At 34.3% G+C, this 21,276-nt stretch overlaps 1 long non-coding RNA gene across 2 annotated transcripts; it reads right to left on the reverse strand.

Annotated features, from left to right (window-relative positions):
* Positions 1-1,109: 1,109 nt before the first annotated feature.
* Positions 1,110-11,004, reverse strand: LOC110007994 (uncharacterized). Of its 2 annotated transcripts, XR_016054061.1 has the most exons (3): positions 10,848-11,004; positions 10,439-10,636; positions 1,110-2,177 (listed from the first exon to the last, which is right to left on the reverse strand). It is a non-coding gene; the product is annotated as an uncharacterized LOC110007994 (long non-coding RNA). The 2 variants fall into 2 exon arrangements; XR_002282390.2 differs by lacking the exon at positions 1,110-2,177 and having other exon boundaries at positions 10,238-10,636; positions 10,848-11,003.
* Positions 11,005-21,276: the final 10,272 nt, after the last annotated feature.

Here is a 21,276-nt window from a genome sequence, read left to right on the forward strand (position 1 = left end):
CGGCCTTATCCCAAAGCAATCAAAAAATTGCCTTTCAAATCTCGTCAATGGAAAAGTGACATTCCAAACTCACGATAGAAGCCTAAAAGAGAGCCTTAAATGGCATGTCCCCAAAGTCAAAGGGGAGCCTAGGCTCATACGAAAAAGCTGGAATAAAATGGTTGACAATGGCATCACTAACAGCCAACGGATTATTCATGTCAACATTATGGATAGATAATCCAAAAAGGTCGTTCGATCTATTCCTCGAGTTAATAATAATATGAAAATATTTGGTATTATTATTATTTTTTTTAACTTATTTGGACCTCGATCTATTTCTCAAGTCAATAATAGCATGAAAATATTTAATATTATTATTTTTTTCTTTAACCCATTTAGACCTGGATCTTTGGTACCAAAAAATTTCCTCAAATCTAAAAAGATTAAGACATTGCTTTTAGATATTTTGACATCCACTAGATCTTAGGATAGATCCTCATTAAGTTGTTCCAAGGAGTTAAGGGATGAGATCTCTTGTTCAAGTTTACTAATATTATCAACAACACTACCAAATTTGATTATGCCCTAATGCTTAAAGTTATTTTTCTATAACTTAATTTTACTAGACAAAAAAAAACCTGACCAGCAATGGGGCATAATAGAAGCCCATAACCTATACACAACATTGGGGCGGCGGGGAGGGAGGGGGGGGGGGTTGGCGGGAGGGGGGGGGAGGAAATTTAGAAAACACGCCATTAGTATCCAAAGCCATCGACACATGATTAGAGGCAAATTGAGGCAAGCCTCTAACCATGGATTTGGTAAAAAGCTCATCCCAGATATTAAAAACCAAAAAACGATCCAACTTTTGATATTTTCGGGTTAGACGTCGAATTGTTTGACCACATGAATCCAGCAAGCCATGATTGGAAATAGAACTGTCAAACACGGCCATAGTCGGAGAAATCACCGAAGGAATAAACACTAATTGTGTTCCTCAGACCATATTGACGTCCCTGACCCCACACCAGATAACCCCAACCCTAGAAATAGGGCTAGAGAGAGAGAGTTCAAGAACTATTCTTTCTTACCTGGCACATTCGGCCCATAATCGTTGGATAAGCATCAAACTAAATGAGCAGAACCTAATAAGATAAGAGAAATACAACTAAAGTTCAAATCCAAAACATGCCCAATAAAAACAAAGGGGTTCCAAAGTGTTAAAAGCCCTTCAGATAAACTAGAGGAGGGAGAGAATGCAATGTTTAAAGGACCACTGCCTCTGAAGGTTCTAAAAAATAAAACATCAACAGAATGAAGCTTCATCTCCTGCAAAACAAGCACATTAGGTTTGCAGTGGAGGATCAAACGTGTTAGTGTCCTTTTTTGTCGCATCCTTCCCAACCCCCATGCATTTCAGGAGATTACAAACATTGCAACTGGAAGCCCCTGCCCCTCCTAGTGGTGACTATGGCACCAATAGCAAGGGGGTTACACGAGAGGCCTGCAACAAGCTCCTTGGCTTCCTTCTGCAGCCTCAAGCGCCTCCTCCTCGGCCTCAGGTTCGGTGGTGCAGGCACATCCGGGAAGACTCCTTCTACTAGGTGAATCTCGCCCTTGAACTTCACCTTCATACCACTCAGCATACCAGCCACCCGTTCCCGTACAAGGCCTTTTTGTGGGCCTTAATAGACCAATTAGGAGCATTCAGAGGGAGGTCCTCATTCGACGAGTCCAAATACTCTGTGACCAAAACAAGAGGGGCACAGGGGATGTCTGGGATGATGAAGCATTCCCAAGCTTTGCTAAACTCCCACTGAGACAGAGACATCCCCACGACATCATCAAGAACATTAACAAGTTTAGACATCTATTTCCTCATAAATGTTCATAATGGTGACCATGGATGCCATAGAAGAGCTGTGGATAGAGCGTACGATTCTGAATAGAAGAAGATGAAGAGGACATCAAGACAAAAGGTCCCAAAACAGAAGGATAGGGCCAAGGTCAGGGTTAGGAGGAGAAGAAATAGGATAATGGAAAGGTATCAATTGCAACTGCACCATCGTCGTCGAAAGGATAGGAAGATCTCGCTCCTTTTCAACGAAATCCATCTCATCATTTACTAAAAGGTAGGCCATAGGATCTAGGCTGGGAGTAGGAGAGAGACAGTCATCCCAGGATCCAACTCAATTCTGCAAGCAAGAATAGAGATATCACTACCTGGCGCCTCATTATCAGGAAAAGCCACACTATCAACATCTTCATAGTCATCCACCCATCGGGGGAGATAAATCGTCACCAAGTCTAGCGACTACCGTACAATCAGGATCAACCACAGTACGATTTTGAACAGTAGACGTTCAAGCAAAAGCAGCGTCTTTACCGAAAGGTTCTTCCAAGGACACGTCGTTTTGACCATAGTTAGCAAAGCTGCGGTTAATCGTTGATTTTTTTAAAAGCGTTAAAAATAACATTTTTTTTGAAAAGTTCATAAAAAAAAAAAACGTGTTTTTTTTATAATAACGTTAACACATTTTTTTTTTAGAACGAATTAAACGGGTCCAAAAAAACGTATTTTTACTTGTATTTTTTTTTTTAAAGAGAAACAAATTTTTTTCTGATATATCTAATTTCTAAAAAAAATATTATTTCCATAACAAAAAATCCTAAAATGAAAATTTTTATCCCCAATATATTTGTGTATCGTCAGGACTTAGGGTTTATTGTCTTAAGAAATTATGTTCTTTTTCATCAAAACCGCATTTAAAAATTGAAGGTATGGTTTTCATTTTCTTTTTAACTTAAACATTTCAATGCTCATTAGTTATTTTGTAGAGGAAATATTGTTTGCTTGTAAATCATTGTATAAAGGAAATTATTGTGTATAGAAAATCATATATATGCAAAGCAAAGAAAACCATACAGATGCAAAAATTAGATTTCTGTGATGAAGAATCTATTTGGATTGTTTAGAAATATATGAACGTCTTTGTTCAAGCATGCCAATGGATGCATTAATTTCCATGTCAAAGAATCATGAGATATTCTCATGGGAAGCATATACATTAAACCTTTAATATTTAGGGCATCCCTAAATGCATACAAAAACTTAAAGAAATTTTTTTTTAAAAATCAGCAAACCTAAATGGATTCTTCTTGCAATCCAGACCCCAGAGTAATTGTAGCATTTTGCAAATTACAGAAAAAAAACTATTGAACCACAATCTTCTTGCTCTTGCAAATTTCAGAGAAAAACTCCATTGAACCACAATCTTCTTGCTCCTACAAATTATAGAGAAAAACCCTATTGAACCACAATCTTTTTGTTCCTCAAAACAATTTGTGTATCATCATTTTATTTCTCTCTCTAACGGAGAAAACCTCCATTTCATTTTCTATCTCTAACAAAGAGAACCCCCATTACATTTTCTCTCTCTAATAGAGAAAACCCACATTTCACTTTCTCTCACTAACAGAGAAAACCCCTTTTTTATTTTCTCTCTCTAACAAAAAAATCCCCATTTCATTTTATCTCTCTCAAAGAAAATCCCCATTTCATTCCTCTATGTATCTTACAGAGGAAACACATGTCTTCCCATTTCATTCTTCCATTTCATTATCTGGAAACACACAATTTCATTCCCCTATTTCATTCTTTGGAAACGCAGGTCTTCCCAACTGCTCCATCCCCAACAGTGGCGCATTATAGATACCCTTAAAGCACTGGAAGCCATGGAAGTTCCTCATAGCTCCAGTTGCTCGATACCCTGTTTTTAATGAAAACATGTATATAAAGTATAAACCCTTATTATTAACCATAGTTATAAGGTGACTCAACGATAGTTAAAGTATTTAATGATAAGAAAAAAATTTGTGCCTTTTTTTGGGTGTGTTGAAATTTGCTACAGCATTTAATGAGAAAAGTTATATGGTGTATTTTTTTGGTATGCATTTAAGTAGATTTGATATTTGTTGAAGTATTTAATGTGAAAATTTATATGGTATACGTTTTTTGGTTTTTTTTTTAAGTAAGTGTGATCTTTATTAAATTATTTAATGCAAAAATTTATATCGGTGTATTTTTTTTTTTGTATGTACTAAGTAGGTGTGATGTTTGTTATAACATTTAATGAAGAAATTCATATGGTGTATTTCTCATGGACTTATTATTTGATTTTTTATAAAGAGCATGATTGCCTAATGTGTGTATACTTATATATTCTTTTTTATTATTAAAAAACAGGAAATAAGATACAATAGTTAGGTCAAAAAGATCCATTTTGGGATTATTGTGAAGAAAGAGGACATAAATAAATTGTATTGCAATTTTTGCGGTGAAAGATTTTTTGCCGGATAACAAGATTCAAATATCACTTGTCAAGAGAGCAATAGAATGATATAAAAGCTTGTCCTCAAGTACCAGATGATGTACAAGATATGGCTATTTCTGCGACACACAAAGTGTCTTCTAAGCCTCCAAAGAAGAAGAACAAAATTTTCAAAATGTTGATCAATGTTCGATAAACTTAGGTACCTCTACTGCCAGTTCCTATTTGCAACAAAGTTTTTTACTGTCATTGTTGAATAAGAAAAGTAAAGATTTTGTTAACAAAGAAGTTGCTCGTACATTTAATATGAATAATATTGCATTTGATGTTATCAATGCACAATCATTTGTCAATATGATAAATGCATGTATCAATTTTGGTCCTACAATACATTGCCAAGTTACTCATCTATTCGTACTAAATTGGTACAAGAATTTAAGACAGATATCAATGTATATGTAGCTTCAATAAAAGAGTCATGGGTTCAATCAAGATGTACTTTGATGTCAGATCTTTGGTTAGTTATAAAATACCAGTCATTCCTCAATGTAGTTGCATCTTGTCCAAAGGGATCAGTTTTTATAAATGCATTTCAGGTATCTGAGCATAGCATAACTTGATTATTTTTTGAAAAGATTCTTGTCCAAGTCATTGAGGAGTTAAGGCAACAAAATATTGTTACTCTTGTGTCTGACAATGGATCAAATTATGTACTTGCTGGTGATCTAATAGAATCGAAATTCTCTCATATTCATAAAATGTGGTGCGTTACCTATAGGTTAAATTTGATTCTAGAAGACATCGATAAAAAATTTATTTGGGTACGAAATGTCATTAAAGATATTAAGCTAATAGTGGATTTTATGTATCGGCATACTATTGTTTTAGATTCAATGAGAAACACACTAATGGAAGAGAATTGAAAAAATATGATAAAACTAGATTTGCCACTAACTTTTTGATGGTTCATTCTGTATTGCAAGCAGAAGAGGGTTTGAGAGTGATGGTTGCATCCTTTGAGTGGAGGGCTATGAATTATAACAAGAGTAAAATTGTACAAAAATCATAGAAACAATTCAAAGCTCCAAATTTTGGAATGATGCGACAGATGCAGTCACTACATTAGCGCCTCAAGGTGTTTCGTTTGGGTGATAGTGAGGGGTCAACCATGGGATATTTATATGAAGCAATGGAAAGGGCAAAGAGAGCACTAAAAATAAATTGTAATGACAATGAATCTAGCTATCTCGAATTGGTAAAGATATTCGAAAAGAGATGAAATGAAAATATAATTCACCCCATTCATGCCGCTGCCTCATTTCTTAATACAACTTTAATGTATAGTGGGTTTTAAACTTGATAATCTTGAAGTGAAGGCTGATTTTACCTTGATTTCAAATTCAATGATCCAGGCAGAACAGAAAATTGTATTCTTTTCAAAGTTGTTGAAGTACCATACGTGGGATTCAATATATTTGATGGTGTTGCATTGGGATTATTGTTAACAGCTCATCCTTATCTTCTTGATTATCAATTTTTTGTATCTTCTTGTATTATTTATTTTTTGTATTTTAAAAAAATAAATTTGATCTTACTTTTAATTGTATCTTGAGTATGTGGCTAAAAATTTCTTATTATGTAGGACTTTGGTGGGAAGTACGTAGAGAAATCATTCCAATGGTTCAAATGGTTGCCATTCGAATTTTGAGCCAACCATGCAGCTCATCAACGTACGAAAGAAATTGGAACACTTTTGAGGCGACTCAAACAAAAAAAAGGAATAGATTGATACCAACTATATTAACCGACTTGGTTTACATACGAATGAACTAGATGATGCCTGCATCGCGTAAAAATGAAATTCGAGATTGTAATGTAATTAATCTAAAACAACTTGATTCATTGCTGGAAGAAGTTTCTGAAGTGGTAGAACATGATGACACCTCTCTTATATTTAATTTTGAATATTTCTAATTAATTTTGTATTGAATATTGGATGACTGGATGAGAGTCATGAGTCATCTAAATTAATTGACTTAATTATATTAGTCTAGTAAATGGATTAGTTATTGATGGTTTTGAGGTAATTTTTATTTTTTAGAATTTCAAAATTTCGAACATTTTAACTTATCCAATTTTTTTACTTTGATTTTTTAAACCTAGTCCAGTATATTGGTGATATCTTTACATGAAATATTTTTGTCGATCCGTATTTTTTATCCAATTTTTTCATCCAACTTTTTAAAATAAAAATGATTTTTTTTCTGATTTAAGATAAGCCGATTTATTGAAAGTCCCTGACTTGCTAACTTTAGTCCTGATACATCCGACGCACTAGAGGAGAAGGGCCTATTTAAGGTTGGGCCATAATGCTTTTTTGAAGGTTCAACTTTCGAGAAAGTGGATTACAAAAAAAAAACCGGGTCATGCATGGTCCCAAAGGACCGCCTAACCTAGGCAAAGAACAATTTGATTTTGAATTTGAATTCAAACCATGCAATAAATGCTCCACCTTGATGCCGCCAGCCATGGCAGGGGCATGGCCAACCTTCTTCAGCTCGCATTCCTGCTTAGAATATCGCTTTTGAGACAGAGTGTGCTTCGAGGAATGAGAGCCCTCCTCGTCCTAAAAACCACCTTCCATTAATCACTGTTTTCCGATGGACGGATAACGACCGAAATTAATCGAAGAATTAGAGGATTCCGACGAAATATGAGACTTGTAGGGAACATAGGGATTAAGGGATTCCATCGAGATAAACAAACCGAAATAATCATCAGCAATATTAAGTAAAAGTTCAGACGGCAGTGGTTGACCCGACAACGACTGAAATTTCATTCTCAAAGTGCCCAAAACAGGACCAGTCGTAATGAACCAATCGATGTCAAGTAGTTTGCCACATCTTCCTACAACTAGGTTGAATACATCCCTAGTCCAAGCCTGGATAGGAATACCCAACACCGTCACCCAAACAACAAGCAAACAAACCAAGGAAGATTTGGCTTCAGTCATCCAACACTCCACAATCATCAACACTTCTTTAGTCCTCTAGAAGTGTTGTTTCATAACTTTATTAGCCACCTTCAGTCTATTAAAAATGACCAATGTTCGATGGTTGCGAATGGATCGACATGTAAAAGGGTCACCCCAGGTCCCAATAGCCTAAGCTTGCAACATATTAAGATTATCCACTGGGGAGAAAAGGAACATTCTAGGGCCTTTGAAGCTGGCAAGCCTAGCTCTCGCTGGCTTTGGGGGGAGCTACAAGCACCAAGATATCAGTAGCACGATTTGAGTTCCACAAAACAGGAGCAACTTTAAGGGGAGGCAAAGCTTTAGGACCAAAACAGATTTCCCTCCGGTTGCTAGACGAGTTACAAGCCTTGGAATACTCACGAAATAGATTATTCTTGCCCTTAGAAGGCAAATCAAAACAGCCTCTAAACGCATGGGAAGAATTCCATGAGCCATTAAGGCCACCGACCATCCGGAGCCACCACGGTCTCCACAAGAATCCGGATAAGAAAGAGACCTATTAGGATTCATGCCCAACTTCCCCATAACAGCACAAAACATAGCACAAGAAGGATCAATGAAACAGAAAGGTCAAGGAAGCAAGAGAAGGGACATGAAAAGGAGAGGAAAGATAGGGAGAAGGAGAGGGAGAGCAGGGAAGTGCCATTTTTCCTTCTATTTCACCCTAAAAATATGACATGACATTGACTATTGTTACACTGCTCTTAATAATAATCTAGTATATAGAGACCTGAATTGTCCACTCTGCACTAAGCAATTTAACAACTTCAGACCATGCGTTAGAAAAAGAGAAAATTATACCCCCTACTTGAAAGATCCTATAAACCACCCACTTTTTTTTTGTGCATCTACCCCCCACTGACATCTACCACCCAAATGGAAGTTGGGAAAGCATAGAATGAAAGCATTTGCCTTTGGTAAAAGGTGGTTACATTAATCTTGACCATTGGATGTAAAATTGAAAGGCTGCAATTATTCCATTGATCAAGCTCGAATTTAAAGAAATTTTTCAAACTTTGTGACATCTAAGCTATCAAATTTTACATCGGATGGTTGTAAGTAATTGTGACTACCTCATATCAAAGGTAAATCGCCTCATGGTATATAGTCCCATGAAAGTTTTAGCTAACATTAGATAAAAATACCCTCAAGTCAGCTTGGTGCTTGGTGTGCCGAGCCAAACTCCTATAAAAAGAAAAAAATGATCCACAATCCATTTGACACTCAAGTGTTGAACTAAGGATGGCAATAGACCATGACCTGATAGTTATACCCAAATGAGGTTTGGGTATGGGTAAAAAATTTGATCGGGCAGGCCGAGCCTGGGTCCAAATCTTGGACCTGAACACTCTTTGGGTCCTGATCAGAGTCCCACATTATATTTTTAAGTCTAATTTATAAAATATATTTAAATATATAGAGAATTTACCTCAATTAATTGAAAAAAATATATGATAATGATGATTATAGAGATAATTTCATTTTTGGGTCGGGTTTGGTCAGTTTTGAGTTCAGGTCTAGGTTCTACAATATATTTTTAGGTCAGGGTCCGATAACTTCAGGTTCAAATCCAGCCAGACCCAAACCCAGACCGAACCTAACCTCTTGCCACCCCTATGTTGAACTAACCTAAAGTAAAAACTTCAGTTTGACAATTCAAGTACTGAACTAACTTGATGACATTTTTGTCCTAGATTGCCTAGAAACTTTATAGGAGGGGGGTTGGTTTAAATGCAAAGAACAATACCAACAGATTTTCGTATGAAAAAATTTAGCTCGGGGTCCTATGTGTAGAAACTTTTAAGAAGGGAAGCACATCAAATGCTCCTTTTAAATAACAAAATAAAATAAGAATATCATAAGAGGGCCTGGGCTTTCCAATTTTCGAATGTCTATGGTTCGAAAATTAGCTAAATGGCTTTAAATATAGGGAAATTATAGAATGAGACCATTTACCCTTTTGATAAATGGTGGGACATTAATCTTGACCATTGAATGTGAAATTGCGTGGCTGCAATTATTCCATTGACCGAGGTCAAACTTCAAAATTTTTTTTTTCGAGTTTTATGACACATTCAAACTTCCAAACTTCACATCGAATGGTTGTAAGTAATTGTGACCACCTTATATTAAAAAAAAATGATCTCATTATATACCTTAAATATATGCCACTTGAGAGACCGAGACATTGATGGAAATAAAAAGTGAAGAGCATGTACACTATGCTCCTGACGGACCTGTGCATCTATCCCTCAATCAGAAGACATATTTACGACGATTTTTTTCAATAAGAAATTTTGGGAACCACATAGAGGTCCTAAACGATTTTAGAGAATTGTTTTTTCTTTTTTTATTCAAGTTAGTTTATGGGCAGAGGAGTTTACATCCGAAAAATTTAGGGTGCTAAAATTACTCGTAGTATCTACCCAAAGGAGAATGGACACTATACTCCTGCAGTAGTATAAAATCCTTTTGGACAAAAACATGGAATTAGAGGACATCAGCTTGCATTTTAAGGCAGAATTAATTGTAGTTCTCTTCTTCCCCATTGACGGAATGGGACCGTACTGTTAATTTCCACAGATATACATCAGTGGTGTATGATGTACCGTAAACCCATGGTGTATGATACTCCCGCCAAGGAAACACGGGCAGCATAAATATCTCAGAATTGAGAAAGAGAACAGAATCAGCAGACAGAGAGAGATTACAGAATCAGGAGGGAGAATTACAGAATCAAGAGAGAGAAACTACAGAATTAGGAGCGAGAAATTACAGAATCAGTCGAGAGATAAATTACAGAATCAGTACAGAGATAAATTACAGAATCGAGAGAGAGAGAGAGAGAGAGAGAGAGAGAGAGAGAGAGAGAGAGAGAGAGAGAGAATTTCACAGAATCAGGAAGGCAAGTTTAATTTCAAGTAAATCTTCCCTGCTACAGAGGGGCATAGAGCATATCAAAATTGAAGAGCGAGTCCTAGATGTATTAATACTACCACAATGGATATACGGTATCTTCCACTGCAAACCCTTTCCTAATTTCTTTTCACATTACCTCCCAAGAATGAATACTCTCTCTAAAACGTACCTGGAAATTCTCATACATCCAGCCATGAGTGAAGCTTCAAACTGAGAAAATCCAAGCCAAAATGAGCAGAGCTAGCAGTCCCAGAGCAAGAACAACCACTTCCCATATCTTGCAAAGCTTAAGACTCAGGTTTATGCACCGCTCTCTAACAACTTCTCTCTCTAGATGATCCACTCTTTTCAAAATACCCTCCATTTCCTGTACGCAGAACACAGTAATATTATCTGAGAGAGAGAAAGGGAGAGGGAAAACTCATCCCAGAGAGAAAGGCAGCCTCAAGCAATATGAGATAGAGAGATAGAGAAAGGCAATCACACATCAAAATTAGAGAGAGAAAGAGTAATTGGAACAAAATACTGATGTCATATGACACAATTCATGGAAGAAAGGGGATTTGGCGAGCGATTACCTCATTGTTGTGGGGATTTACAGGGGGTTTGGAGCTCAACGATAGGAGGAGGTTGGAAGCCTTGAGGCACAGGATCATAGATTGCAGCTTCTTCTGCATATCATTCTCACTCTTCCCTCTTCTCTTCTCCATCCTCTCTCTGTCTCTCTCTTCACCGCGATTTTAAAAGGAGAAAATGGTATTATGAGCCTGTTTTGCCGCCTAAATTTCAAGACGTTTTAATTTCGGGGTTCACTTTAAAAGGAAAAGTTTATATAGACGAGGCTCTAAACAATCAAATTAGAGCCCACCTCAAAAATAATCATCAGAAGAGATTGTTTTGATGCTCTAATGTCCTCAAATTGACCATCTTGACATCAAGATGCATGGACATGAGAAAAAAATGGATTTCAAGTTTTGAAAGTAGTGCATCTTGTAACGCATTTTTGGACGTTCAATTTTCACGATTTTCAAATTTTTATAGATCCACTCCATCTACACTATTTTTAAAGCTTTAAATTTTATATTAAAGATGAGAAAATATTTTAAGGCTGTCACAAATATTTCCAATATTGAAACCTCATTTTTCGACACTATTTGAAGGTGGGCTTTACTTTGATTATGTAGAGCCTCGACTCTATACAAATCGAACCCCAAAATACATGTGGGGTTGGAAATCTACTCATGTTGTATTAGATACCCTAATTTTGAATCCTATCCAAATCCGAGTATAAATTCAATATTTGGATCCAACAAGTCGGATCCGGATCCAAATATGAATTCAAAATATGGATCCGTCTAGATCCAACATCTTAGAGTATTTTACTTTTGATTTTTTTGCAAATCAAAAGATCATGAAATTTGGTAGGTGTCTTCATCTCAATGGAGCGAACCTAAAAAATATCAAAAAAATATTTCAAAAAATAAATGACAAACTACCTCTATAAATTTTTAGGAGGTAGTTTGGTCATTTTATTTTATCAAGAATACTTTTTCTAGGTGCGGCCTTATGAGAATTTGGGAAGCCCCAATTTGGGTGTTAACATAAATTGTAGAAAACTAGTGGCAAATAGAAAGCCTTACCAAATCTAAAAGTCTTAATGCCTCTTATCAATGCCTAAGGAAACAAATAGAGGGAAAATAAGAATTAACTTTGTAATTTTGATTTAGTTCTTTCAGTTCCAAACTTTTTAAACCCTACTGACATCACCAACAACAACAATAACAATGGTGATAACAATGAGAACTATGTATGTCGGATCAGTGAGAGCGGTTAGATCGTATTTAAAAAAATTTAAATACCATCACTTTATCTAGAATACGGGACACTCCGAATATTATATTAAAATAGTGGATTGGTACATAAATGAAATGATCTTTTAGATGTATTGATTTTGAATATTGATTCTTAATATCGAAAGAAAATGTTTTTCAAATTACAACTTTTTTTTCACTTTAAGCTTAAAGAACGGCAAATTAATTAAGGTTATGGGTGGGGTTTGTAGGCTCTAAACAATCAAAGTAAAGCCCACCTTCAAATAGTGTCGAGAAATGTGGTTGCAATACTGAAAAATAGTGTAGATCGAGCAGATCCAAAAAAACTTGAAAAACTTGAAAATCTTGAAAATTGACGGTCCAAAGATGCATTACAAAATACAGTATTTCTAAAACATAAAATCCATTTTATTTTTCATGTCCATGTATCTTGATGTCGAGATAATCGATTTGAGGATATTTGGGCATCAAAACAACTTCTTCTAGTGATATTTTTGAGGTGAGCTCTAATTTGATTTTTAAGAGCCTCAGCTCTATATAAACTTTTTCAATTAGGTAATTGGCAATTAGTGTGAAAAGATACACTAAGACCAATTGATATGAAAATATTCCCACACTTGATATTCATGTGAAAATCATGCGAACTAAACATGCCAATCAAGGTTTTGGAATTTCATGAGTTTGGAAAATTTATGCTTCTAGGTTGCATTTAGTCGAAAATTTGTTCTCATAATTAGAAAGCGGGGAAGAAATCTAAATTATGAAGGTTGTGGTTGGATCTATTGTAACCAGGGGTTTAAAAAATGGTGAGTAGACCTGGAATCGACCACCCTGTGTCGATTCATATGAAAAACCGAAAATCAAAAAATGGTGAGTCGACCCGAAATCGACCACCCCGTGTCAATTCATATGAAATACTGAAAATCGATTAGACGAATCTAGAGCTAAAACGGCGATTTTCAAAAAACATCAGAGAACTCTCTACGCGGTGATGGCCCTGATTGACGCAATAATTTTTTTTCTTCTATTTTGTCAATTTTTCTATTAAAAATTTGAATTACATGATTCCGACCTGCATAGGTAAACACGCTCCAATTCCCATACACTAGCCTACTTACACGTGACCTTCTTTACAAAATTGCTAACACGCACAATTGAGTTGCTTGTTTTATAGGGCTTCTTCATCCCACATCTATTCGATGTGGGACAATTCTTATATATACACATTTACTTTTTACTAGTAACTCGTGAGGTTTTAATAATGTTTAAACTTTAAAGGTGCTCGACAGTGCACGCTCAACGATATACGCTCGATGGTAGTAATTAAATTATATGATAAGAAAATGAAAAAATTATTAAAAATAATAATTGGATGCTCACCATCCCTATCTTTCACCGAAAAAATTTAAATTTATCTACCCAAATAAAATATAAAAACACTATTAGGCTTTTATCGCTCGGAATTATTTCATTATATGATTAATAATTAATTAAGTAGTTAATTGAGATTAAAAATTAGTACTAGCTTATATGATATTAAAAAACAAAAAATAATACTAATTCTAGTTTATTGAATATTAAAAAATATTAGTTTAGAAGATATTTTAAAAGAGAAAAATAACACTAATTCATACCACTTTAGAATTTATTTCTATATTGATAACCAAATCTTTTATTTTGTTTATTTTAATTTATTTGCATTATAAATTATGTGATGTACTATTTTTTCTTATAGTTGTCAATAATACGTTTTAAATTAGATGATATTATAAGATATTTTGGAGTTGTTATTATTTACATAATAAAATAACTATAAAATGTAAACTAACAATTTCAATTTCAGGATATAATATTATAGTTAGTTAGGTTGTAATAATTCTGGATTATAATTAGTTACATTGTAATAATTTGGGTTTTTTTTTAGCAAATTAGGGTTTTCCGCCAATTCGAGATTTTGGTGTCTATTTTTTCATCGATTTAATCCATTATTTATTGTTGTCCATGTATAATTATATACTTCATTCATGATAATTCTATGATTTTTCTTTTGTGTGATGTAAATTTAAGGGTTAACATAAGTTCATACAGAGAAAGAACATCTTAATATTCGCGTATTGATAAAAAAATAAAATTTAATAATGTAGTACCCCTATTTCTTATTGGATTCCTAAAAAACAATATTTATAATGAATTTTAATAATTTTTTTGGATTTTTTTTAAGGTTTAATCATATCGATTCGGTCGATTCCTGATCCTGATCGCCGATTTACCGATCCGAATAGGTTTTTGGGATGCTCGATCTAGGAGCATCGAACCGTTGTTTAAACCACTTATTGTAACCTAAATGAATGTAATCATTTCAAGATGAATTCTAATTTCGAGCTTAAAAATCATGGAGTTGAAAACTTAATCTATAATGATTTTGTTCTATATAAGGAGCAAAGTTTGGAGATTTAATGTGTGTGGGGAGATATTTCTTGTACTCATCAATTGTCAAACCACCTCGGTCATTAAGCTCAATGTCTCAAAGCAATCAGTACACTAAAATAAGAAAAAAAAAAAAGTTTTTGTTACTTAACGAAAAGTTGACAATGACCGAGTCAAAACTCAAATATTACCATCCAATTAAGATGAGAAGAAACTTAACACAAAATAAGAGAAGGGATAATAGAAGAAAAAGAAAAAGTACCTTAAGCGAACATTTTAGCGGGAAGCAACATAAAATAAACATCTTTTCCTTTTTCCCCATATCATATACCCAAAAGACTATCTATTTATTAGATTCTTCCCAGAGGTCTATGAGTGGTTCTCTTCCTAAACATTGATAGTTTAGAGAGACAGTATTGGAAAAAGTTTATATAAGATGTTAACTGTATACTATACAAATAAGATACACCTCAAAGAGAGAGATAATACATATACGTGTAGGATAACTTTATGGAAGGCATTAACTTTATATTATAGAAGTGAGGTACACCTCAAAAATCCTACGTAAAAGGCTATTCCAATGTCCAAACGATCAATTTGCTTTCGAGATGCATGCTATGAAAAAATAAGATTTTAAATCTTAAAAATGGTGCATCTTGCAACACTATATCTACACTATTTCAAAAAGTTTAAAGTGTTTATAGATCTCCTTGATCTATGCCATCTTTGTGTTGGATATGGTGATATTTAAAAATCACCCACATAGAGAAATTTCATATTATGTGGGATTGAGATTGATATTGATAAATTTCTTAAAGAAAATAGAAGTCCACTAAGATTAGGACTCTGAGATGTATTTTTTGGTTCTTGAGATATATGTAACATCTATAGGAAGTTTCATGTTTGATGTGGATTCTTAATTTATATATATAAGATAAAAGTGTACAGAATTGATGTGCCCTATTTGGGTCACCATATGAAAAATGTGACTTCCTCTAGAGAGAGAGGCATGACCTCTTATGTATGAGAGGCAAGACCTCCCATTTATAGAGAATAGAGTTTCCTATAGAGAAAAACTCCATGAGAAGCAAGGCCTCTCCTTTAGAGAGAAGAGAGTTTTCTATAGAGCAAAACTCTACGATATGCCTTCTGTAGATTGAGAGGCTGATTTCTTGTTGAGAAGTGGTTCCCATGAAGAGTTTGGATGGTTTCCCTTTTTAATAAAAGAAAGTCTCTTTGCTCTCAAGGTTCTCCTCTTGGACAGTGGTTTAACTGTGAAATGAAGATAATCTCTTCATGGACAATGATTTAGCTGTGGAATAACAATGAGAGGTCAACGATGGTACTGATGAGGAGACTGATTTAACTATGAAGTGGAGATGGTCTCTTGCTGGATAGTGGTTTAGGTGTGGAATGGAGATGGTTTCTTCCTTTATAGTGGTTTAGCTGTGGACTAAAGATGAGAGGTCGACGATGGTGCTGATGAGGAGATTGAGTCTAAAAAGGTTTTGTCGAAGGTTATAGAGGTTACTCTATGTCTCAAAATCTGTGATGTAACTTTCATTGGTATAGTGGATTTCTGTTTGCTGCACCCGTGGATTTAGCCATTATGTGGTGAACCATATAAATCTTTGTGCTCGTACTCTTTCTTATTTTAGGATTGCTGTTTCTACATCTAAGATGGTTCTTAAATCCTAACACTTTAGAGTTCCAAACTTCATAATTTGGTGTGAAAATAGGTTTTCACATCATTGCAAAGATTTCTAATAGTGAAATGCATATTTGACCGGTGCACATTATTTTGATTGTTTAAGGTTGACACTTTCTACAAATCTCACCATATATATATATATATATATATATATATATATATATATATATATATATATATATATATATATATATATATATATAGCATTGTCATCATGATCATCATCCAAGCCATATTCCAAATATTTGGGGTTGGCTACATGAATCCGATTTTACCATTCTGCTCTTTCATAGGCCATACCATCGGTCAGATCATAGGTCACTATGTCTCTATTTCCATCCATGTCTTTTTGGACCTTTCTTTGCCCTTTTAGAACCTTCAACTTGAACAAAAAATCCCATCCTAACCATAGCTATATGTGTGTGCGCCTTTTTTTTGTCTTTGGATGAAATTATATGTGTGCGCGCCTTTTTTTGTCTTTGGATGAAATTGATTTCTTTAGCTTTTATGTTCTTTTTCAAATTTATTGATTTTAAGAATTCATTGTTTTGATATGGAAAGAAAAACCTTTTCATTGTTCTTTTGGTTTTGCCCTGTAGTGCAAAGTGTGGACGTCTGCTCATTTGACTTAATATTCTTAAAACTAAATTGCAATTTGCTGAGTTTCCCATCAATTTAAGCTTAAAGAAAATCTAACATTAATGACTTTAGCAAAGTTTTCGAATTTCAGAGTTTGGAAAATTTATATTTCTAGGTTGCTTTCAGTTGAATTTTTCCCTCATAAATTAGGAAGCAAGAAAGTAAATCTGAATTTTGAAATTTCGATTCGATTTGCTGAAACCTAATGAATGTAGTCATCGATGGTAATTATTCTATTAACTTCGACCAAATTTTGGAAGTTATATTTTTTGTTGCTTTTCTCTAGTAAGTTGAAAGATAATATTTGTTGGTTTTCAACCTTAGACATCAAGTTGTTGAACACTTCTTCAGATCTATTTGTGCTATATATGGAGCTTAATCAAGGTTTAAAGATTTAATTTGTCAAAGTCTCAAAACATTTGGTATATGGTCCACATTGTAAATTCTTTTGGACAAGAAGAGAAATAACCTTGTCCTCTAAAGCATGAGAGTGATAAAAAGAGAAAAATTATTTATCTTTACTACAAGAAGATCGCAAAGAATTATAACTATCTGATATGAAATTTTATAGCTCGTGTGTACCATAAAGTTCAAAAAATTTTCTTTTCAACATTGAGCTTAATCATTAGAATAAATGCAGCCACCCAAATTTACATCCAGTAGTCATTATTAATTGTGACCACCTTATTCTAAAGGTAAACGGTCTCGTTATACACTTTTCCTTAAAAAATAAAATTTCATTGTGTCGGAGCGAAAGAAAGAGCCATTAATACCATCAGTCTCGTTATATGCTTTTCCTTAAAAATTAAGATTTCATTTTGTCTGTGAGTCTGTGCGAAAAAAAGAGCCATTAATACCATCATCATGAGGGAGAGTTATCTAAGGTGTAGGGGGAGAGTCGTTGCAACCATGACCATGATAGAGAGTTCAATTGTATAGGAGGGAGAGCTATTAGCACCGTGACCATTGAAGAGAGAGTGAGTTTATCCAGGGGAGAGAGAGTTAGGTACCATGACCACAATACGAGAGAGACTTTGATCACTTTTACCAAAAGTAACAAACTTGAAAAATAGACCGATGGCCAAAATCTAAAAGCACTAGTAAACTCTATAGTTACTATATTCCCATCAAACTCTAGCCACACCCTATAAAATACTCTCATCATCATCATAATCTTTTTCCAATTAATTGAGGTTGGCTATACGAATCTTGATCCGTCATTCTGCTCTATTAAAAGTTATATCGGCTATACCCTCAGTGAGGTCATTGTTGGGTGAGTGTGGCCAGTAAAGGCTTTATGAGTGTTTGTAAAATGAAATGATACAGTGGAACATGAACTCAATGGGAGTGTGATTCTCGTGGACCATACTAAGCAAACGATGTTTGCTGATACCGGACTGTGCTTGATGGTCTAGGCTAGTCGGTCGGAAAAAACCCATGTTACTAGGGCATGGAGTATAAACCGATAAGGGTTATAATGGGTCATTCCTTGATGATGTCGGAGAATGCCCGGATGAGTGAGCCGAGGGACTCTGTGACCCTTATGTGTGATGGTGGCCTTTAGAGACGGGGTCAAAGCCTCATCCATGTACCATCACACGACATGTATATTGATAGACCATTTCGAAAAAATAAGTCACCTTTTAGGGTGAAGCGTATGCATGTGCGAGCGATACCCTTATGCACCATAGGAGCTGTGGTCGCATAAGGTCTATGTGACTTTAGCCTGTCTTTAAGGGAGAACCTGAAATCCACAGATTGGGATTACGACCCCTTGGCTCATTGACCAGACTTTGGTGACCCACTAATGAGACCCTATATGAACTGTGGGTCATGGGAAACACTAGGTTGGTTTGATAAAGCAACACTAGGTTGGTTTGATAAAGTAAATGTGATCTGTAGTTCACAATTGAAGATGGAGTGCCCTAATGTTTGATTGATTTAATTCTTAGACCATATGGATCATTTTCCCATCTAAAGAATGTAATTATGTTTGTTTTATGATATATATGATTTTAGAATTATTATTTGAATTTTTCTAGATCTCTGGATATTTTATTTATCAAATTTGGATTTATAAAATTAGATATTTTTACATTGATTTAAATATTCAAATAAATTCTAAAATTATTTTATTGAGTTTTTAAAAATATTTAAAATTACATGGGGCCTATTGTGCACATGGGCCCACCATGGCCTAGATGGTGGGGCCCATGAGATCCTCTCATGGGTGACATGCCTTACCCATTTAGAAGTTTTTTATTTTTGTGATAAGTGATTTTTGCTTGTAGGCCAAGTTGCTATGTATTTTGAAAAGGTATCGGCTTGAGGAAGCTTGGAATTTTTTGGAAAGCATGAGAAGGCTTGTGCATTATTTTGATATGTTCAATATTATATTTAAAATTATTTTATTTAATTTTTATTGATGGGAAAATTATTTAGGAAAGGGGGATAAAAGTTCTAGCACATTCCATAATGTTGACGACCTATTTATGGAATGGAGGGTCAAATCTCTCACCCCATAAGTCACCCATGATCAATGGTTTATATTCAATCTCACATAAGAGACAAGTCAAAAACCCTAAGAAGCCCTAATCTTGTCCAAAGCCCTATAAAAAAAGGGATTGTCTCTACCCAAAATGTCTACACCTTATCTTGTTATCTCTCTCCTAAGAAAGTTTTTCTCTCTCATGAAAGCCAAAAGAGGCACGCCCCACTCTCTCATCTTTGATCTCTCTCTCTCACATTGTGAAAAAACTTAAGGGTTTAGGCTATGAAGTTCTTTCTCTCGCATCTCTCAACTATAGATTTATGACTAAAGGTTTTAGGGTTTAGCAAAAAGAGAATCCATCTCTGTCAAACTAAGTTACTAAGAGAATTCACTTAGGGTTTGAATTTGTGATCAAAGGGGTTCATGTTCTATTGGTGTGGCTTGGCCTAAACTTGCTTTCTCGTTTGAGATTGAAGGTTGATAATTAATCCCGCGCCATTGGATAGTGGTGACTCGATATGGGGTATAATATGCCTAGTTGAGGTAATCTTCGTCACTCTCTTTTTGTTTCTTACTATATGTAACTATATTAGTTTTATATTCCCAAGCATAAGAATTGTTGATATTTTCTTTGTTTAAAGAAAATTGGTTTACTGGTATCAAGATTTTTAAGATCTTATATTTGTTAGTTTATTTTTCTTTGAAGCAAGAGTTATTGTAATAAGACTACTTGTAAGTGATCTTTGTCAAAAGAAAAAGAAATAAGAAAAAAAAAAAAAAAAAAAAAAAAAAAAAAAAAAATATATATATATATATATATATATATATATATATATATATATATATTCCCCTGCAAGATCATATTAGTCTATATTTCATTAGTATCAGAGCTATTGATGCTAATGATCTTTGTGGCCAACTAATACACAATATTCAAACACCGAAAAGGCACTCTATATAGTGAGTATTTTGGGTTATTTTGAATCAGTGATATGAAGAAGATAATGCTGTATTTTTCTATTGCATGATATTATGTGTATTTGAGATTAGGATCTACCTGCAAACTTTCAGTGGGAGATCCTAAGGGAATTGAGAGTTATAGAATCATCAATGAAGGGTGTCAGTTTTGAACCTGCAAAATCCAAAAACTGTTTATTAAGTTTCATGAATTTTCCTATCAATCATATGATTTTATTTCTTGTTGAAATTTTACTGTGACTCATAAAATTAAGTCTACTTTCAAACAAAAAAGGTTTCATCAAGAAAGTCCTTATGGTTCGAAAGATATAATCAATTTATTAAAGAGTACGTAAGTGCGATTTTCTACAACGAAAACTAATTTCATGACTTGAAAATCATGATTTTATTTCTATTATTAACATAATGTTTTATGGCTCATATTAAGTTTTTAGACTTCCATTCTTAATCTAGTTTCTAATAAAATTTATTTGAGAGAGAAATTTATTTAAGGAAAGATGATTCAATAATTTTTTATTTTATGTTTAATATGCTTTGGTTATATTTTGGCTAATTGTAGCTAATTGTTTTATGAATATGTATGAAGTGTATAGATATTAAGTGATAGGTGCTAACAAATTTGATAGAGTCGATTTTTGAATACCTTATGTTTTAGTGGTTCATTGTGCTAGAGTATGAACTGCTTAAGATAGTAATACACATGGAGATGTGATTTGATTAAGGGCTTTGAGCCCTAAGGATGAAACACATGAGATGGGTGTGACTTATTCAAATATGTAAGCACGAAAGGAGTGTTATGATGGAACTCGATCTTAGTGACCTTCATCCCAATAATGTCTATAATATGATGTGTTGCATATGATGATGATCTCTTGATAAATTATTCATATTTACCAAAAAAAAATTATTTTGTCAATGATTTAATAACC

Source organism: Amborella trichopoda, chromosome 4 (genome assembly GCF_054954075.1).
Source record: "Amborella trichopoda isolate Santa Cruz 75 chromosome 4, AtrichopodaSantaCruz75HAP2 v2.0, whole genome shotgun sequence".
Classification (NCBI taxonomy): domain Eukaryota; kingdom Viridiplantae; phylum Streptophyta; class Magnoliopsida; order Amborellales; family Amborellaceae; genus Amborella; species Amborella trichopoda.